The 22,589-nt window shown below is 34.4% G+C and overlaps 1 long non-coding RNA gene across 1 annotated transcript; it reads left to right on the top strand.

The window, feature by feature from the left end:
- The first annotated feature begins 426 nt into the window (after positions 1–426).
- On the top strand, positions 427–22,387 carry LOC127553209 (uncharacterized). Its single transcript, XR_007951697.1, has 3 exons — positions 427–593; positions 20,300–20,380; positions 22,328–22,387. It is a non-coding gene; the product is annotated as an uncharacterized LOC127553209 (long non-coding RNA).
- The last annotated feature ends 202 nt before the right edge of the window (positions 22,388–22,589 follow it).

Below are 22,589 nucleotides of genomic sequence, written 5' to 3'. Positions count from 1 at the left end.
AAGAATTATACACTTGCTCTGTTCCTCTTGTATTATGACAGCAATCAGGAGACTTGGCTACAGAGGACCCCAAGTTTCTAATTTCTTAAAGCTCTTGTCTGGATAGCTGCCCTTATGTAGGAGTGGTCAGTTTTTACATTTTCTTCCAAGATGGATTTTGTTCAGCAATTAAGTTCCTATCCCCAAATTCCGCTCCAGTTTATTCCAATAGAGTTAAAACATTTGTCTCTGTCTAGTTTCCCAAGCATAGTTTATAGCTCTCAGCTGTTGGCCAATGTGCACAATCACTCCCTTGAATAAGAACATTCTAAATCATATTTATTTTGGTTTAGTTATAGCTACCCTACTGAAAAACCTGTTTGAATAATATGTCCAGTGATAAGATCTCATACTTTACACAATTATCCTCAGCCATAGATAATCCAGCAACCCTCCTTAGTGTAGCAAGCATGATAATGTTCAAATTTCTTCAGTCTCAAAGGCCTCTGCAAAGTATTCCAGTCATCGAAATCTAAGACAACAAACCATCCATTTCAAATGGTCAGCAGTGTTCCCAATGCCCCAGCAAATTAAATTAGAAAACTATCCAGTTGGTGAGTAAACATCCCACTCATTTACCTAGAGTCTGCTTCTTTTATTTGGTCTTTAGGAATTTAAACAATTTAAGGTTGTTTAGCTCTAAGGACAACCTTTCCTTTCTGGATATTTACTTGAGCCTTCCTGGTATTTATTTAAGGATATTAGAAGAGTTTGGGGGAATATTTTTTCCTGTTCCAGAGACCTGGGAGATTGATTCTGCTGTTCTATGGGGTTTGTAATGATGAGAGAAAGAATGAAGCTCTGGACTTGGGGTTAGATATCTGGCTTCAGATCTCAGCTTTGGTATTTGCTAGCTGTGTGAACTTGGACAAGTCCTTACCTTTCCTAAACCTCCCTCATTTGTAAAAATGAGGTTAATGAAATTTACAATGCTATATAAAGGCCTTTAAAAATATCTTAAAGTCCTAGTTAACATTGCATCTTTCACAAGTTTTTCTTGATCCTCCTGAGTGCATCCTAAGTATTTTCAGTTTATCCTATACATAATTTTGTTTGTACATAGCTGTTTGTGTCTCCCCTTTAGAACAGCAACTTGAGGCATAGGTCTTTTGTCTTTATGTCTCTAGCATTTAGCATCATGTTTAGCACAGAGTAGGCACTTGATAAATGTTTGATTGATTAATTTATATGATGATAGGTTTGCAAGAGTTAGTATAGTGACATAGTATAGTGACAAGATGCTGCAGAAATGGGTTGTTAGATAGGAAATGTAGGGGGCCATCTGACCACATAAATGAGAAAGGGGAAATAAGAAGTAGGAAAACAGGAACAATCAAGAAAGGCCTGAGACAGGCGTCCCTGAGGTAAAGATAGCACTCATTTTCTCTCATGGACAAACCATATAGTCCTTGAAAATTAGCAATTTCATGATCGATTGGCCTAGATCGATATATTTATTATTTTGAACACTCCCCAAATACAAAGTGGGATATGATTTTTTTTTTTTTACATTTCTTTGCAGAGAGAAGTATAAAGAACTCAAGGAGAGAAAAAGGATAATAAAAAGTTTAGTATTAACTTTTTTAAAATTTGGTATCAGAGACATAGCAGATCCTTCTCTTCTTGACACTGTTATTTGGGCATTGTTTTCATAATATAGAAACAAAGTGAAAAATAACAAATTCAGACAATCAAATGTTCTTCTGACTACACAATGACAGATAACTACTTTGGCTGATTTTTCCATTGACTTATGGGATCTTTTGATTGAATTGACTGATAGTTCTTAATTGGCTCAAATCTTGTTCTCTGATATGTCATAGAACTGTGATCTCACTGAAGTTGAAATGTCTTCCAAAGATGTAGATTGAATCCAGGGTCTGCCTCTGCATTTTATGCATTGCTTCTTCATGTTTTCCCATAAATCTGCTGGGGGGGGGGAGGTTCATCCAAAATTTTGAAAACTATCTTCTAATTTACTTCATATTATAATGTAGCACCTAGCTCTCAAGATTCAAGGCATCAGGCTCTCAAGCCTTCAACGATAACTTTCTCTTTCTAACAAGCAATTTGACTAAAGGACAATTAATTTAAAAATTAAGCAGTTTAGAAAATCAATTGATAAGAAAAAATCCTTTGATTTATACGCAGGGAACAATGCTGTAACTTAACCATATCACCAATGGGAAAAACAGAAAGAAAGGAAATGTGACCAGGACACATGTATAGAGAAAATACAAATAAAGAATACGTATTAGCAGGGTACAAGGCTAGCGAGGTGATTCTGCAGGGCTGTTGATATCTTCTTGTGATTTCAATACATTAATATCTATTAGATGACCTCTCTTCTCTGTACTGAGAATTGTAGCTGAACATCACATCACTACTGGGTGAATGATGATATTTTTGGTCACCAAGCTCTCTACTAAAATATGATGGCTCAAAAGACTCTTTCTGTTAAGAGTTAATAGCTCATAGCCATGGCTTAGGAGCCATTATACATATCAAGAGAGAACTAGAAAAAATAAAATCAACAATAAGCTCAGAAACAAACAAAATACCTTCAGGAAACTCCTCAAACTAAGGTTAAGTGTATTACTTTAACTGGTAATGTTTGAGGCTCATGGTTCAGATAAACTCTTGGATTTAGGCTAAAAGTTCCTTAAAATTTCTACTTAACTCCAATTGTGAATTTGTATCTCAGATCTATTTGAAGGCTTTTATTTTTAAAAACATCTCTTCGGAACTGTGTGAAGGTTGAGACATTTCATTCCTAAGATAATTTTTTTTTACTTTGCATGCAAATGAATTAAAGATTAAGAGAATCAACATGGATATATTTCTTCCTTTATTATGGATATTTACAAGCAAATAAAATTCAGATCTTCTTTTGTTTATCTTCACCTAGCAAAGAAATGCTGGCTCCCTTTCTAAGGCCATCAGTTGTATACTCAGGCTTTCCATACATTGCCTTGTCATACCTTGATCTCATTATTTTCACCCCAGTTAAGTATTTATCTGACAACATTCTTTACATCATTTCTTCATAATAAAATAAAATACTTGCAAAATTAAGACAAAATAAGCCAAGATAAAAAAAAAATGCGATTTCTTCCCCAACAAAGGAATGTATGTATTTATGTTCTATTCTTTGTCAGAAGAACTTTAAGAATATAACTATTGATTTCTCTGCTGCTTGTAGTGACTATTTTTCGACTTGCTTGCTTGGCCTTTATTAAGAATTTTTAATAAGAACTAGAGATAAGCTGAAGAGGCTCAGAAAACATGTTTCCTTCCAAACTGGCAGGTGTTGTGAGACCCTCTTGGATGGATATTTGAATTCAAATTATGTCACTTCCTAATGGCCCTGCTGTGGTTATCTTTCTGAGAACTATTTCCCATCACCCCAAATAAGGCTTCTGGGAACTCCAATGAAGCCATGAAAATGTTCATTGGCTGCTTAACGCTGATGTCATTAGCACAAGTTCCATCTTCTGAAGGTGGTTATTCTGGAAATTATAGTGAGTGAAATTAACAATCATGCTTAATTACTTGTGCTCATGTATAGCCTACCATCCAGCCCTGTCAGCCCGCCCTTTCCTTATTAGGGAGTCATAACCTTAATCTGGCCATTTCCTTTGGTTCTGGCTTGATGCCCTCTTCTCTTTTCCTAACCAGGAAGCTCATAAGCTCATCAGTAAAATGTGAGAATCCAAATTTAAAGCAGTCTTCATGACCTGCTGATGAAAACTCAATCCCAGTGGGAGCATTTCTTTTTTTCTTCTTCTTTTTTTTTTTTTTCTTTTCGGTAGATTATTCCTATTAAAAAAAAAAGATTCCCTTTTCATTTCTCCTCCCTTATTTTCACAATATACCCAAACACCTTAAATTTCAATTTAAAATAAAGGGAAGAAAAATAATCAGTCTCTCAAAAGCAATGGCCATCTTCATTCTAATCCAGTTGGTAGAATTAAACCTAGATCTTAAAATCAAGGATGCCAATTAGCCCATGGGAAAACAGATTCTGCTTAACAAAGAAATATACATTTCCCCAACACTTCCTCCTTTTAAGAAGCTTTTTTTTGATATGTTGGCACTTACTTTATGTGTAACAGCAAAAATCTATCTCCAGGTTCATATAAAAGTGTCTATTCTCTCTGTTGAGGTTCACAGTTCATTTTTGAAGTGATGTGCTTGCCTCTGGTATGAAATTATAGACAGAGTTGACATCAAGAACAAGTAGCAGGAGGCTGAACTGTTGCATATATTGTTAGATGTTTTTTATGATATATTGATTGGTTTGTTGGGTTTTTTCTCTCCTTCCCCTTTTTTTTTTTGAAAAAAATTCTTTACTATATAAGATGACTTTTTTGGAGGGTGAAGAATGGATATGGAGAGAATTAGGGCTATGTAAAAAAACAATAGACATCAATAACATTTTTAAAGGAGCCAAGATCTTTCTTATCAAAGACTCTAGTGTATTGAATACCTATGCTTCAGAAAATCCAAAATAAAACTCATGTCACCTTTTGAAAAATAAAGAGGATGTCACACCCATCGCTTCTAATTCTGCCATTTCCATTTGGCAACTGTTCAAATATCTTAATATAGCAATCATTAGCCTCCCAACTCTTCTCTGTTTTAGGCTAAACAGCTCCAAAATCCTTCAACATTTTTTTTCACATGCCATGATATTGAGATCTTTTATCATTACAGTTGTTATTGTTGGAATTCCTATGGGTACTTACCTGTGTGACCTTGCTCAACTCATGGCACCTTTATGAGTATCAATTTTCAAATGAGTAAATTGCAGTAGATTATCTCTTAGGTACCCTCCTCTTTAATATATAATTATTCTGTGACCTTAGTTATCATGTGTCTGGTCTTGGCATATTTTATTCAGTAATGTACATACATTTCCCCTTGAAAACAAGAGAGTAATATGTTTTGATTGCAATAAATATATCTTGATTAGTTCGGATAACTTAACTTAAGACAAATCTACAAATCTGTGTTCATCAAAATAACCACTTTGCATGAGGAATTTATTCTATGTCCTAACAGTCATTCTCAAAGAGAATGAAATGCAAGAATCTATAAGGGAGATCGATGTGGTTAGATTTGTGAGGAAAATAACACATACAGGATTTTAAATATCAGAGAAAGCCGTGGAGCCTGTAACTTACAATGAAAGCATCTCTGAGATTATGGATAGAATTATCAAATTATCTTTCAAGGATCATGATAGTCTGGTCTTGGAGAAAAATATTTTAGTTATGTGGAAATTTATGAAAACACCCTAAATTTAAGTCCTATAACCACTGACCTGTAAGGGTTCCATGATTACTAACATAACCACCAGAGAGAAAAGGAAAGGGTGCAGATAGGTGTTGTCAAGGATACAGCCATCATTGATCTTATAATACAGAATCATCAAATGCCCAATCCTTTGGCAATGTCTGCCTTGATTGTAGTCATTAATAAGATTTTCTCTGGGACAATGCATTACAGAGAACATAAAATAGGAAAAAAATGTAGAAAAAGCCACCCAACTCACAATGCTCCCCAGAGACAAATGTTTCTGTCACAAAATGATTTCAGTCTGCCTTCTTCCAAAGCACACAGTTCTATTGCCACAATGGTATTGTTTAAATTATAACAGAACAAAGGCTCCAGGTCTTCTAGATTTTATCTATTGTTTATAGGCATCCTCAGAGTAGGAGAAAGACTAGTGCTCTTAGCAATTATTGGCAACAGTTTCTACTTTCTTCAGCCCCAGATATGACTTCAGTAACAACAGCCAACATACCCCAAGGGTAGTCAAAGGATTAGCTCCAGTTTTTCAGTCTCTCTTTTCCTTCCCCTTGCCCCAGAGATTATATGTTTAATGATGTTACCTGAGGGGAAAGAAAAAAAAAAGGAGGAAAAAATAGAAGAACTTGACTTTTCTCCCAGGGAGTTGCCCTGACCATATGAAAAATTGAGCCCCTTAAATAATTTATATTATAAGTACATCTATGTGTGTGTGTGTGTGTGTGTGTGTGTGTGTGTGTGTATACATATATATATGTGTGTGTGTGTGTGTGTATACATACATACACATATTATCCTCTAGATCATAGAATTCAAGGGAGTTGATGAATAAATGAATTACCCAAGGTCACACAGATAGAAATGAGATTTGTATCTGAGTCCTCTGACTCAAAATACAGTCCTCCTTCCATTAACATATGATGCTTCCTTCATTTGAAATATATCTCCTTGTGTACTGCAATAATTCATGGAATGCATCCAAATCACAAAATCTCAATTGAAAGGGATCTTAAACATTATCTAATTTACACTATACCCAAAGAATCTTATTACAAAATTCTCGAGAAGTAGTCATTAAGCTTTCCAGTAATACAGAATTCTCTATCACTAAAGGCAGCTTAACTTTGGGGTAATTCTAATTGTTAAAAGAGAAAAACCCTTTATCTATAAAATATATAAAACCAAATCTAACTTTTTGCTGCATTCAGTCATTGATCTAGTTCTGATCTCTGGGGCCAAATGGAACATTTTAATGCCTCTTCCACATAACAGGCTTTCAAATACTTGATGACAGATAGCACATCCTTCCTAAACAGTTTCTTCTTCAGACTAAATAATATCTCCTCCTTCAATAAGTCTTTACATGCCATGATTCCTAGTTCTTTCTCCTTCCAGTTTCTGTATACTCTCTTGTTATATTCTTAAGTTATGCCCCAAATTTAGTGTACAATTCTTAATGGCATATGGCCCTGATAGAGTAGTATGCTACCATCATCTCCTTTGTTCTGGACATTATTAATAAAACACAAGGTTTCATTAGCATTTGGCATTCTCATACCACACTATTAACTCAAATTAAATCTAAGTAGTTCATCAAACCTCTGGATGTTTTTTCCATACAAACTGCTGTCTAACATCAGTTTTTTCATCTGTAAAATGAGTTGTCATGTTAAAATTAAATCTGTGATCCCTTGAATTTATATTTATGCCACTGGGTTTTTGAACCTTAGAGTAGGACTTTACATTAAGTTCTATTAAATTTCATCTCATTGGCTTCAACCTCAGCTGTTGAGGTCTTTTTGGATCAAGATTGTATCCTCCAATGTATTATTTCTCTTAGCTTTGTGTCACCTTTAAATTTGTTAATCATGCCATTCATGCCTTCATCCCAGCCATAGCTAAATGTTTTTAAAGACTGTACTCTTGGAACATGTCAACTAGTGATCTCACTCCAAATGAGCAATGATCTTTTTATGACTGCTCTATTGATCTTCTCATTTAACCAATTGAGAATCTGCCCAAATATAGAGATTAGGTCATCAACACTTTGTGTTAATCTAAGAATTTAAGTGCTATGCTACTTCCTATTTCAAAAATATTGAAACTGAGTAGCTCTTAGGTCTTTTGCAGTAAGCAGATGGCCACTGCCATTTAGCCCTCAGGCGTTCCTTACTACTAGGAAAAAAAGTGATTCTTCTATCTTGGCTGAGTTTCACTACTAAAACCTGTATGTAGAGTTCAGCATAAAATTATTTAGATATCATATATTTGACTGATGAATATTATTGATTTTCCAGGTGTACAATTACATTTTTGCCTTAAGCTTTCACATAAGTATACTTTTGGGAGCTTGACCTGTGATGGCCATAAAAACTTCCAGTATAGGAGTCACTTCTACCTTTCACAGGCAATTCCTCCAAAACTTATAGTTAGAAAGAATTGAGAAATTAAGTGACTTAATTATCACCTTGGCTTTCACAGGCAACTCCTCTCAAATTTACAGGTATTTTATAGTGAAGGAATGGAGAGATTAGTCTTACCCATGATCTTAGAGATAGTAAATGCCAGAGTCAGACTTGATACCCAAACCTTTTTGATTTCAAAATCATTCCTACATCTGTTCTATCATATTGCCTCTCACATTGAAAATCAAATAATTAAATCCAAGTCTTAGGCAAAAAAAATTGTTACCTTACTCATAAATAACAAAATAATAAGCCATTTTAATTACACATAGATTAATCTATAATGAATTCAAGTTCTAGATAAGCATTACCTATTTCTGGCACCATCTCATTTTATAGTTCTGCATATTCCTATCAGAATAAATAAAGACCTTTAGAAAAGATTCTTATATGGGCTCTAGTTGTAATAGATGGCTTCTGAGATTCCTTCCAACTGTGAAATTCATGATTCTATGCTTCACTTCTTGACATCTTTACTCTGCTTATTTGCTAGTTTTCACATAAGGAAAGAGCTTGTGTTCAGTCAGAATTCAGTCTTCTAGTCAACATTGTCTCTGGTAATGCATTATGGATAAAAGTTAGAGGGACTGCTCCCATACAAATATTCCTTCTTTCTATGATAATGGTGAAGCTACTTAGAAGATGATGAATAAGTCATTTACGATAAGGAAGATGGTGCACAGGAATCGGGTTTGGTATCAAGCCATATATTTCCTTTATAACCCCTAAAACAAACATTTAGGGAGTATACAGGAAATGCTTTTTTTTCAAATTTCAATTCCAATGTCCAATTCAGTCTCTATTTGAAAGTAATTTTATGTCTTCTTTGATCTTTTCTGTGTACAAATGTGTTCTCTCACTCTTTGAATAGTCTTAGGCCCTTTGTCTGAATCTGTCATTATCATGATCATTTTCAACTCTGAATTATACGCCTATACATGTCATTTCTTCCCTCCAGAATATAATCATCTTGAAGACAAGAGATGGTTTAGTTTTGATCTTTAAACTTATTATCTTTATCAGAATTCATTTTCCATGATAGTTGCTTAAAAGACATCAAACCAACAAGAATTTAAAAGCCTACTAAATCCCAAGCAAGGTGGTAAGTGATGACAAATGCATGCTAGATTACTCAAATTCTGTTAAATTGAATTAAATGGAATTTAATTGTGGTTTAAGAATGGGCCAAATGAAAGATCACTGAAATTCTTCCAAATCTGAAGTTCTTTGGGATTTTGTAATCCATCAACAACAGAAAAAATAATCATGATAACATAATATTAAAATGTGTATGCCTCTGTTGTGTTATAATGGCATTTTATTTACGATAATATTGAGGTTCTGCTCCCATTTCTACCTTTGTTATAAGGTTGAAAATATGATGGGAAAGTTAACAAGAGATATGAATAAGAAATAATATGGTTTAGGGGAAGAGATGACATACCTATGCTTTCACAAGTATAAGAAACTACTGGAAAGGCACTGATACCTATAGCAACGGAGATGAGCACCTTTTGTTCAAGTTATAACCTTAGGAGTCCATATGTCTTACTCAGGCTCATAGATCATATGTTTCTGAATCTAGATCTTCTTCGCTGAAAGTCCAGTTCTTTTTCCTCTGTGCACTGCTATCTCCTTATTCCTTAAATAAAAAATTTAAAAATATTAATATCACTAAATTTTCATAAGTTATATATCTATTACATTTTTTACTTCTAAGTAACAATATGCATAACTACAATAATCCTAAATAATGGAGTGACAAGAAATGACCTCCAAAAAAAAAATTCCTATCTCTCAGTGCTAGTCATGTTATTTGCACAACTATAGAATTAATTAGCTACCAGAATACCAGCACTACCTCTTAATTTGCAGGTCACCGTTCAAGTGACCTTAATATAGTTCATTGTTTTTAAATTTCCTTTGTTTTCTTCATAGAGGGAGTATTTAATGTTATGTATGAGACCTTTTCCATTTGGATTGGACTAGTCCCAAAATGGGGATTTAAGAGAAAGTGATCAACTACTCTTCTTCCACCAAGATCAGGAGGTCAAGCTACCCTGTTCCAAAAGCAATACAAATGTGGCTTCAAAAGGCAGCCAGCAGGAAAGTCTGCCGCCAAGGTTAATACTTCCCTTTCCTCTCACCAGTCACTTTAATAACTCTAGAATGCAGTAGGACAAGAGTCTCCATAGTCAGGGCTTAGAACTCTTAAGTTTCCAAAGTCTAACTCCAATAGGTGTGAAAATAAGAGGGTGGGAAGAAGGGCTGCTACTGCTTCCTACCCTATGAGATAGGAGCAATTATTATAATACCCATTTTGGAGATAGGGAAACTAAGGCTCAGTGGAATTAAGTGACTTGCCCAGGATCAAAAAGCTACTGATTGCCTGAGATAAAATTAAGTCTTGAAATCTAGCACTCTTTCCATCACAAGGTGCTGTCTCTGCAGTCCACCTTTGGAAAACAGTAAATATTAGGAAGCATTTTCCTATATTCAGCTCAAATCTGTCACTTGAGAACAGCACTCCACTGCTCTCTAGGGTGAAGGAGAACAAAGTTAATTCCTTTACCAGAGGGCTGGTCTGGGTCAGGAGAAGAGATGTTCCATGAAGAAGTATCAATTAAAGGAAAAACACTCAGAGACAGAAAGGCTAAGGGCATTGTGAATTTTTCAATTGGTCTTGAGTGTAATAATAATAGTTTATGTTTGCATGGAACAATACAGGTTTGAATCCTAGCTCAGCTACTTACTCATTTCTCTGGATTTCAAATTTATCCTATGTCACCGAATGGAGTTGGATGAGATGATGTTTTATGTCACTTCCAGTTCCAAGTCCATGATCATATAATACCAAGGGATAGAGTAGAGGTAAGAAGATTAATTATAAACTTGTGTCAATCATCTAGGTAGATGGAAGTGAGGGCGTTAGTAGCAAGAGAGAGAAGATGATGGATGGAATGATATTGTAGGAGTAGGATCTCCATTTAAAATTAAGCCGCTAGTGCCTCATCTGTAAAATGGACATAATACCTATCCTACCTACTTTGCAGAATTGGCATGAGGACTGAGAATAATAATGTATGTGAAAGTCTTTTCTAATTCTAAGACATTATATGAATATAAATTCTTGGTGAGTGAGCACTAACTTTCCCTTCATTTTAAATGTGACCATGTTTGGAATTGGGAGAGGAAAGCAAAGTAAAATGTGATGTTCCCACAAGGAAACAAGTAGGACTTAGTACAATAAAGTCTCATGACAGACTTTTAAAGAGAGTTGGACATCGTATTTTATCTGTTGGGCCAAATTAAGCCAAATGAGAACAAGCTGTTACTGAGCTTTTAACTAGAATGTTTGATTTGCTGTATCCCTTACCTCCTCCCTTGGAAGGTGGTATGCATTAAAAATAGCTCCTTTTGCCTTAAAAGAGGTGCATGTTTGACTTTCATATCCAATCTTCCATCCATCTTCACTTCCTCTCTGTGTCACTACTCTGAGAAATGTCTCCCTGCCTAGAAAAAGCCATTCCCTCCTCTCTCCATCAGTTTCTCATTCCAGTCCCTTTGGCTTTGGATTAAGCTTTGCTTGTTTGAGTTATGGGAAGCTATTGAAGCCTTTTAACTATCCTATTGGGTAAACTCCAATTCCAGTAATAAACTATGTGCTGGATTCACTCATTACATTCATGGAAAGTCATAAAAAATTGGTGTTTGGAATACTCTGCTGGCACTTCAGGCTCCGTTTCTGGTGCATTTCAAAAAAAAATCTATTTGGGGACACTACTTTTCCCACTTTCTCCATCCCTCCTCTTGACAAAGTTGGAGCTCCTGTAAGTTAAATTAATGCTTGATGTAATTTCCTGTAACACAAGAGCCAGACTATAGCACTAATGACAATTTCATGGAAAAACATCTCATTGCTCATGGACATAGTGTTACACCCTTGAATTATGGGTCTGGATCACTCAATGAGATGGGATAGGAACAAGGCTGAGCATGTCAATTTTTTAGCCAGAAGCATGGTAGTGGTAGAAGCTGAGGAAAACATGGAAAAAAAAGGGCTTGCTGAGAGTGGGCACCAAGGGATTGTCAGAGGAGACAGAGAGAGAAAGGGTACTGAAGACATGGGAGCTGACATGAACACAGTGGAAGACAATAATTAAAGTTAATATACATCAGCGTTGCATTAATGTATTTTTAAAATGCAATTGAGATTGGAGCAATTATATGGAATAAGAACTAAAACAATGTTACAGACCACAGTCTGTGGGAACTCTTATGGTCCAGAAAACTGACAAAGCAAAATGATCCAATTTATTGGATGGGTTACAGACAATCCTTAAACATCTGTGGGTCTGGGTTTGGAGGTCTTTCTAAACTCATCCCTAATCTCTTTGGTCTGGAAAGTAAGTCTGCCCAACAGGCTTCTCTGTACTGATTTACCTGTTTGTTTATCCTGATTTGGACCAGGCCAAAGAGCTGTACAAACAATACTTATCTAGTGGTGAATTATTGAAGCTTGTATCACTGCCTGTTTTAGCTTATACCTAGAAACAGACACATTCAATCATGTCATTGTGGTTGGGTCCATGAAACTTTCAGAGGGTTGAGGTTTTGTTTGGTACAAGGTTTGGACTTTCTTTTTAAAATCTTTAGCACATCCAGGCTTAACCATCATTACTCAGTGTATAGCATAATTGCAATGGAATGCCTACTCAAATCATATGGAATAAAAGACTAGGCCACATGTATATAACTGAAGGAAAAATCCTAGTAAGTCTGAAAAAGCATGATTTGCAAATTAAAATATCCTTGTGCCTTAGGTAAGAGATTTTGCTTCTTGTTGTTTTAGTGTCCCAATCTTTAAAACTAGGAGCTTGGGCTACATAATAGCCTTGTTTGTTGTTTAGTCATTTTTTCAGTTATGTCCATGTCTTTGTGTCCCCATTTGAGGTTTTCTTGGCAAAGATGCTAGAATAGTTTGCTATTTCTTTCTCCATCTTTCTCCATTCCACAGATGAGGAAACTGAGGCAGTTAAGTGACTTGCCCAGGATCACACAGCTACTAATGGCCTGAGGTCATATTTGAATTCAAGAAGGTGAGTCTTCTTGACTCCAGATCCAGCACTCTATCCACTGTGCCACCTAATTGTCATCTAAGTAATCTAAAAAGAATAAAATTCTATGATATTTTAATTTTTGATTTTCATATGATAAGAATAATCCCTAACTGTCTGTAAGAAGAGGAATTGGGAGTGATTGCCTCTATTATGCTATATTCAGCTATGACTTTCATTATTTCACAAAAAGGATTCTCACAAAGGTAAACAGAAGAGATAAATCAAGAAGGAGAGAGAGTGAACCTCACTCTCATCAGAATTGGCTCAAAAAACAAATAATGTACATACTCAATAGCAGTATAGAAATCTATCTTACACTGCAGGAAAATTGGAGGGAAGAGTAGAGGGGTTAAAAGAAAGAACATATTGTGAGAAAGACAGGTCAACCAAAATACTTTTGAGGAGGGAGAGTGTGAAAGGAGAGAGAGAGAATAAATTGGTGGGGGGAAGAAATCCAGTTAGCAATAGTAATTGTAAAAATAATTTCAAAACAAGTTTCTCTGATAAAGCCTCATTTCACAAGCATAGAGGGAACTGAGTTAATTTTATAAAAAATAAGAGTCATGCCTCAATTAATAAATTATCAAAAGACATGATCTGGGTCCAAAGAGCCATAAATTCATGCATATCCTTTGACTTAACAACACCACTACTTGGCATGAATGCCAAAGAAGAGTCAGGAAAAAGAGTAAAATGACCTATATGTACAAAAATATTCATAGCAACTCTCTTCTCAGGGCAAAAAAAAAAAAAAAAAAGGAAAATGAGGAAGTACCCATCAAGGGTAGGAGGGGATGGCTCAATAAACTGTGATGTGTATTTGTCATGGAATATTATTGTTTTATAGGAAATGATAAGCAGGATGCTCTCAAGAAAAAAAAAAACCTGGAAAGTCCTTCATGAACTCAAGCAAAGTGAAATGTACAGTATACAAAATAATAGCAATGTTCTGGGATGACCAGCTGTGAATAACTTTACTGTTCTCAGTAGTAAAATCATCCATGACTACTCTGAAGGACTTATAATGAAAAATTCTATTCATGCCCAGTGAAGGAACTGAGTGTGTCTGAATACAAATTGAAGAATTCTTACTTTCTCTCTCTCTCTATCTCTTTTTTAAACTTAATTTTAAAAAAGGTTTTTATTTTCATTAGGGTGGGAGATCTAAGGTTTTTTTCTCCCTTGAATTTTAAGGAAATATTTATAACTTCACAAGTGATTTATTAATTGTGGGTGAGGATAAGGGAGAGAATCTAAAACTCAAATTTTTTTTAATGTAAAAAAGTTGTTTCAAATGTAACTGAGGGAAAATACTAAATAAAATATTTTTTAAAAAAGAAGAAAGAAATTAATTTTAAAAAAGGAGTTACATAAAGAAGATCACAGGGTCTTGCTAATACAAAAATTAAAGGTAGCTAAAAAGATACCATTCCATTATATTGACCTAGAATTCAGAACCATTCAAATTCATAGAAGGAGGAGACCTATTGATGAATTGATAGTCATCAAGGTCTTATGGCATTTCTCATTATCAAATGTGTCAGAAAATGGTCAAATAGCTTCTACAAGTTTATTCAGGAAGTCAAGATAGTTTATCATTTACTTATGAGCTACCTATTGTGGTAAATATGATCAGTGCCTATTAGCTTTTAAGTGTACTTTGAGAATTTCAAGTTGTACACAATAGATTTTCAGTTTTATGTGAAATCATATTTTTATTATCCTATGTTATGGAAATGCTTGTTCTATTCCATAAATTTAAAATAATACTAATTTTTAAAATTATCTTACTCTTCTACTTGAGACAATATGGCTGTGGAGTCAAAAGCCCTAAATTTAACTTCTGCCCTTATCACTAACTCATGGAGTCTTAAGTATGTCATCTCAACCTGTGGAAGCTTCAGTGTAGTTAATCTATATTCTGCATTCTGAATCTATACTCTGGGAGTAACATTATTTGCATTATTTTAAAATCAAATAAGATAAAGATAACATATAAAAACACATCATAACTGTAAATCATTATAAAGCAAGGCCTTATCACAATATAAAATGATTAGATCTCAAAACCCCTTCAAAATGTAGTTATCTTTCCTGAAATTAGTCTTTATATGTAGTAATGCTGATTGTTTCTCATGTTGAAAAAACTTCATACTCATTCTCTCAATTCAGTAGAAAGACAAAAACATGGTAGAAGTTCTATTGATCAAGGGAAGAAAGCAAGATATCAAAGGCAAAGAAAGAAGAGAATTTGCATATTTTCAAAGATAAAAAAGTAAGAGCTTGAAGAAACACCATCATTTTCTAGTGAACTCTGACTCATTCCATTTTTAATACAAACTCAGTATCATGAATACTGATCTTTTTCTCTACCTACAAAGTCAAGAATCTTGGTTCGTTCTATGTCCCATTCTGAAGAACTGAAAATATTCAAAGGCAAAAAAGAGAAAGCCTTCTCCAATTATATAGAAATGTGCAAACAAAGGGAACAGGAGTAATATTTGGGAGGTCAGGCTCTGTAAATGAGTTGGCTTGATGTCAAAACAATACAAATTAAATCTTTTGAGTTATACATAGTGCTTCACTCTCTCTGAGATGGACATTAATTCCTTAGGGCAAAATATTTTTTCTCTAGAGTAACCTATTCATTCATACATAATCCTCCAAAAAAAAATCTTCTTTCTTTATTCTACTATGAGGGAAAAAATTCCACATCAAAAACATCTTCCAAATTTCTCCATTGAGGTATATGTATGAGGATACACATACACACACACACACACACACACACACACACATACACACACACCTATAATTTATCTGGCCAATGACCAAATATTATCCCTTTGAGACACAATCCATTCTATTTCTAGATATTTATACCTAATTATCTCTTATCTGTGATCTCTGTTCAGATCTATTTGTGGGACATTTTGAATTTTCTTCCTCCCATATTTTCTTCCTCAAAGATCTACATTGCAGAATAGCCTCTCTTAAAAAAAAAACAATACCCTCTAGATAAATATCTTTTCTAATTAGATCAAGTAGTTTTTTCAGTTACCAACCACCGAATCTCTTTATTTGAAGGATGAAACCAAATTTCTGGACTCTGTTAACATTTTAGAAGAATTTATTGAGAAATTTGAGGAAGAATATGCTGAGCTTGAGATGGTGGTAGTAATTCAGGTAAAAATGTCCAAAAAGTACTTAGAAATGTGGATTTTGTATTCTAGGAAAAGATTGTGGCTGGATATGTAGATTTGAAACACATTGGTATGGAGGTGACAATTGACTATCTGAAAATATCTGAAAAATGCTAAAATTGTAGATAGAGAAGAAAACAGCTGAGGACAGAACATTTAAGAATGCTTCAATTTAGAATATGGGAAGAGTAAGATGAACCAGTGAAAGAACAATCAGAAAGGTAGGAAGAAAAGCAGGAAAAAAATTTCACCGAAATCAAAGGAAGAAAGAATAAATAGTAAATAGTTTTTTAAAATGCTGCAAAAAAGTCAAGAAAGATGAAGATGAGGAAAAGTTATTAGATCCAGTAACTGAAGTCATAGAATAAAATAAATAGTTTTATTATATACGATTTAAATTTTTGCATGAAGAAAATCATTGCAACTTGAATAAAAAGTGAAACCCTTGAAAAGGTAGAAAATTTTATCAAATGTTTGAGAAAAGTCTGACATCTAAGATATACAGGAAATTGACACAAATATTAAGATCAACAGCTCTTTTAAACAAGTGATAAAAAATATGAACAAATCATATAAATCATCATTATGTGAAAATCACTGTCCAAATCATTAATAATAAGATAAATACAAGTAGTGTAAACTCTGCTGCTACCTTCTTAAGTCTCTCTTGAGCTAACAGATTAGGTTCCCAGAGTGAGAATCAAAGGCAGAAGCAAAGGCTCTCTATATACTAATAAATTTATGTCAACACTTTTTGGCATAGCAAGAAAGTTGGAATAATTTTCTACAGGAAAGGAAATAGGAGAGAGAGACATTAAAGGTGAATGGAATCAACTTTTTAAGGGACGAGACAAAAATGGCACCAGTAACCTTAACAAACAAACTGTCCATTAGTTGGAAAATAGATGTTGAAAGAGTGGTATGTGGCAGATTTTTGTACTAAAATAAATAGTAAAAATTTAGAATTTAGAGAAACATTGGGAAGAATTAAATAAATTTGTGTAGAGTAAAAAAAAAAAGATGAAATAAGAGTTCATGATGACTACCATAAGTAAATCACCAATGAATAAAGACTAAAGCAGTTCATGAGTCATTTTTCAGTAAAACAAAGTATAACATTTCCAAACCAGAGCATCATTTAGCCTTCTTTACTCCCTCCTGGGGTGGGGGGCAATGGAGCAAAATTAATGATTCCAAATTAGGACTGGAAAGGGACAGAGAAACAACGTAACCAGAAATTTCAAAAGGAAACATCGAAAAAAATTATCTTCAAGACATGGCAAAAAGAAGGAATCTATGATACAATCATTATGGATCCTGGATCCATTAGGACTCTTGGGTCCATGTTTTGGGCTATTTAACAATACTGGGATTTAGAAAATTGGATTAGGACAGAACTCATAACTGCTGGCTCATCTGGACGATTTTATCTACTTCTGGAAGGTAACTTTTGGGGAGGGGAACACAATAAGAGGACATGATCCTAACAGCTCCTAAAGTAGAGCTTCTCAGGCATATTATGAGAAGAGGAATCCTCTTTCAAGTGGATCTAATTGGTTCACAACCCTTTATATCAAATAGAAAATTTCAAGTTTCCAGACATAGGATATCCAGAAAAAGTTGTTTTTTTTTTTTTTTTCTAGAAGAGAAGTAAGCAAAAATAGAGTAAGGAGTAAAATAATAATAAAAGGGGGGATAGTGAGAGAATAGATAGCCAGTTGAACCGAAAAAAAAAGACTAGGCCAGAAAAACTAGAGGATTTTTTTTATTTTTATTAACTTCAAATAATTAGAAAAAAAGAAGCATTAGATACCTTGGAATACACCGTTTCAAGAGAATGATGAGGGACCAAACCTAGATTATTCTGGGTTGAAGAATGTGTGAGTAGTCAAGCTTGGGAAGCAATGATTGTAGACTCATCTGAGTACTGAAGAGAAAAGATTTAGGAAGATGGGAAGAGTTGTCTGACAGTATTAAATTATTTCCCCCCAAAATATGTTATCTGGACATGTGTATGGGCTGGGAGAAAGGAAATAATAGAGAGAACAATATTAAAGATTAATGGAATCAACTTTTTAAGGGACAGGAGAAAAACAGGCACCAGCAACCTGAGCAAGAAAGAGGACCAACACATATAATGAGACTTGAGGAAAAGAGAAAGGGGCAGATAAGGACACAGAACAGTTATGAAATATGAAGAAATAAAGGAACACCCCACTTGAAATTTTAATCTTCTCAGCAAAATAAGAGCCCAAGTTATCCAAGAGAAAAGAGGATAAAGATGAAGTTAAGAGGTTGAGAAGAGCAGAGATCTGTAATAATCATCATTAGAAGTGTGATAGAGAGCTAATCCCAAAATAAAATAAAAATGTGCCAGTAAGGACCTAGCATAAGTTAGCACCAATTTTCAGTGGCTCCAGTTGGCAGTTTTGTGACTTTCTCCAGCAATACTTGGCAGTTTAAGAGTAGGAGTAAAAAAGACAGATGGTAGGGGTTACACAGATTTGAAGATCAGTAGGGTGGGAACAAATAAGGGTAATGCAAGAGGTTCAGTGGAGGGGAACACTGTGGGCCAGAAATGAAAGTCATTGAGGAAAATGGGAAAATATCTATGAATATATCTATGGGTATATGTGCAAGGATGTGTGTCCATATATGTATGTATGTATGTATATATATATATATATATATATATATATACATATATATATGTATATATATACATATATATGTACTTATGTATACACACATATTTTCATTGCAATAAAGACTACTAATAGTATATGTGCCTAATATATGCTCTGCACAAAATAAGCACTCATTAATGTTGACTATTCTATTTCTTGTGTTTTTAATCATGGTTTTAAAACAAGTGTTCTAACAGCTCTTTCTACAGACATACCCAGCCAGTTTTCAATAAGAAGCAATGGTTGCAATCTTCAGCTCTTTCTCTCTTGGCATTCTTTTCTCTGGAAAATGGTGCTTTTGGGTAAAATTCACATTACTTAGATATATTAGCTTTATAATTTAATGAACATTTAAAAAATTAAAAATTTTCATTGGTATTATTCTATATTATGTATAATTTAATACCTGTAATTGAAGTAGGCAAAACTAATACTCTTTTCCTCATTTTGCAAATCAATAGCTTTGACTAAATGCCTACTATGTGCCAGGCACTGAGGATCCAAAGATGAACATGAATCAGCCCCCGCATTTTAGGAACTTCAATTTCATGAGATAAGGAAAGTAAGTCACAAGAATCAAAGTTATTAAAGAGAAAGGGAGTAACCAGAGAGTTGAATTCAGGTTTTCTAACTCCAAGAACTATGTTATTTCCATTATTCCACATTGCTTAGAACTTCTGCTTTTACCATGCTGTGAAGATTTGTCTTTTTATATCTTTGCTGCATGTAGTCTATGATATTCTTGAGTTGTGATTCTTATCCCTCTTAGTGTCTTAGACACTCTGTTCTTCTTCCCCAGATGACCAAGCCTTTATTAGAAATGTTATGAGAATCAATCCTGTTTCAGTCCATCAAAAGTTTATGTTCTATAAGAGGGTTTGAGAGAGACTTCTCTATTATATATAATATGGAAAAATGTCAGTGGAAATAAAATAGCCCGTACATCTAAATGATTTAAATTAAGTAAAATAAAATTTTTGCCTTTTTGAAATTAGGTCATTAAAACGAAAGCTGAGTACAAGTACAGTATTAATGAGCAATATCATAAGAACAATATTAATTTTGCATCTCCTGACATAAAAATTTAAAAATGCAATTTTAACTTAGCTTTAGGTAATATTTTGTATTCACTTGACTTTTATTTTTGAAGCTCTAAAATGAGATTTCTTAAAAGTTGAAGACAAAAGCTGAGGCATTGTGACATCATATAAGTTTATTCTACTTATCTTCCTAAGTATTCTATTCTGAATGAGAACCCAAACTAGGCCTAACATATTTCAGTTCACTTTAATTCAATAAACATTTAATAAGTATCAATGAATGTATGCAAAGGCACAAATTTGAAATGATATAGTGCCTGGCTCCTTGCTGTTGTGTTGTTGTTCAGTCGTTTCAGTCATGTCCAACTCTTCTTTACCTCAATGAGATTTTCTTGGTAAAGATATTGAAGTGATTTGCCATTTCTTCTCTAGTTCATTTTTCAGATGAGAAAATTTAGGCAAACAGGATTAAGTGACTTGCCCAGAGTCACAAGCTAATCTGGCTCCTAGTAGGTAGGTACTTAATAAATGTTTGTTTGTTTCAATTGGTTTTTCATAATTTCAAGACAGGACAAAACATAAAAACACATCTTGCCATTTTAATAAAATCGATAGTGTCACATTTAGAGAAAAAAATTGGAAGGAACTTAGGAGGTCAATAGAAATAACTTTCTCTATCTGATAGATAGCTCTAAATCGTTCTGGCAAATTGATATCCAAATTCACTATTTGGTCTTCTCCAATAATAGATAATTTATGACCTTCCAAGAAACTCCATTAAAAAAAAAATTTCCAGAGCTCTGTTAGAAAGTTTTTCTTTCTATTGAACAGAATTCTATTTCCCTCTAATTTCCATTTTGTCTTCTCTAGAGTCTGGAGAAAAAACACGATATTTATAATCTCTCCTCCTCATAACAACCTTTCAAATGTTTGAATACAGTGATTATGCCTCCATTTCCAAGTGGTCATTTCTTTAGGCTTAATTTACTCAGTTCTTCTAATTGATCTGGATATGACAATTCTGTAATCAACCAATATTGTCTCTTTGGACCTGCTCCAAGTTGTCAATGTCCCTCCCAAACTGTAGCAACACAATATTCCAGACTTTCTAACCAGTGCAGAGCATAGTGGGACTATAATTTATGGAATAATGGATAAGGTATATCACTTAGTGTAGCATAAGATTGAATGAGCTTTTTTTGACTGATGGGTCACTGAGAACTTAAGAGGAGCTTTGGACCAACTGAAACCCCTAAAGTGTTTTTGTCATATTAACTATTATTAATAAGGGAAAATATGGCCTCATGGATAGAAAACTGGCCTTGGAGCCAACAAAACATATGCTGGCTGTGTGACAGCAAAACCATGCCAAGCTATCTTGGTAGAGGGTAGAGCTGTCTTGATTTGGCAATTCCCTAAATCAATGAAACTACAGGTCTAGTTCTTAACTCTGTCAACTAGCTATATTGCTCCCATTCTGTATTTAGATATATCAATCCATCCATCCATCTATCTACCTATCTCTCTCTCCCTTCCTTTCTCTCTCTTTCTTCCTCCTTCCCTCTCTCCCTCCCTCCCTCCTCTCTTTCCCTCTTTCCTTTCCTTTCATTCCCTCCTTCCCTCCCTCCCTCCTTCTCTCTCTCCCTCTCTTCTTCTTCTTCTTCTTCTTCTTCTTCTTCTTCTTCTTCTTCTTCTTCTTCTTCTTCTCTTCTCTCTCTCTGTCTCTGTCTCTCTGCCTCTCTGTCTCTCTCTCTGTCTCTCTCTCTCTCTTTCTCTCTCTCTCTTCCTCCATCCTTCCCTCCCTCTCTTCCTCTGTCTCTCTGACGCTCTCTTACTCTCATCTGTTTAGTTTTTGTTTATTTATCTACCTATCTGTCCATTTCTCTGTATCTCTCTCTCTGTCTATCTGTATGTCTTTTTGTTCTTCACTCTCTAACTGTCTCTGTCTCTGTACTCTGCCTCTGCCTTTTTGTCTCTGTCCTTCTATTCTGTCTTTCTCTGTGTCTCTTTCTGTCTGTTTATCTCTCCCTCTCTCCTCTACCCTCTCTTCCTCCTTCCCACTTATCTATCTACCTAAGACAATTCAATTAAACCCTTATTAAGTATTCACTCAGTAGAATCCATTTTCCTAGGTGCTAGAAATACAAAGATGATAGATGTTACAGTCCTTGCCCATGAGAACCTAAACTATTATTGGACTTTATTATTGGACTTTACATCCATCATTACATCCACAATTACATACAAATTGTTAGATTTGGTCTTATCAAGAGCTTTGTGGAATCTCATTTTGTTATCATACCTTTATATCATCTACACATTTAGTCATCTATATATATTTTATTTTTTCCAGCTTACTAATAAAATCATTAACCAGACCAGGGTCAAGGACACAACATTGCAGTAGAAACTTCTTCCAGTGTTAATTTTAATCAACATTGTTTAATTTTGATCCTCCAGGTATATCTCTATGGAAATGGTCCAAGAGAGAAATAAAGAATAATATCCATAAATTAACAGGTGCTCACTGGGGTTCCATAAGGATAAAGCATGCAAATTCTTCTCAACTTTATTTCAGAAAGGAATTGGGAAGGGTTCTGATAAAGGCTTCATTTTAAAAATATATAGAGAATTAACAAGCCATTTCCCCATTGATAAATGATCAAAGGATATAAACAGATAATTTTCAGATGAAGAAATTAAAACCATTTATAGTCATATG

The sequence above is a fragment of the Antechinus flavipes genome, chromosome 3, assembly GCF_016432865.1.
Source record: "Antechinus flavipes isolate AdamAnt ecotype Samford, QLD, Australia chromosome 3, AdamAnt_v2, whole genome shotgun sequence".
Taxonomy (NCBI): domain Eukaryota; kingdom Metazoa; phylum Chordata; class Mammalia; order Dasyuromorphia; family Dasyuridae; genus Antechinus; species Antechinus flavipes.
Note: the sequence above shows the minus strand (reverse complement) of the source record. Positions and strands in the feature narration are given on the sequence as shown.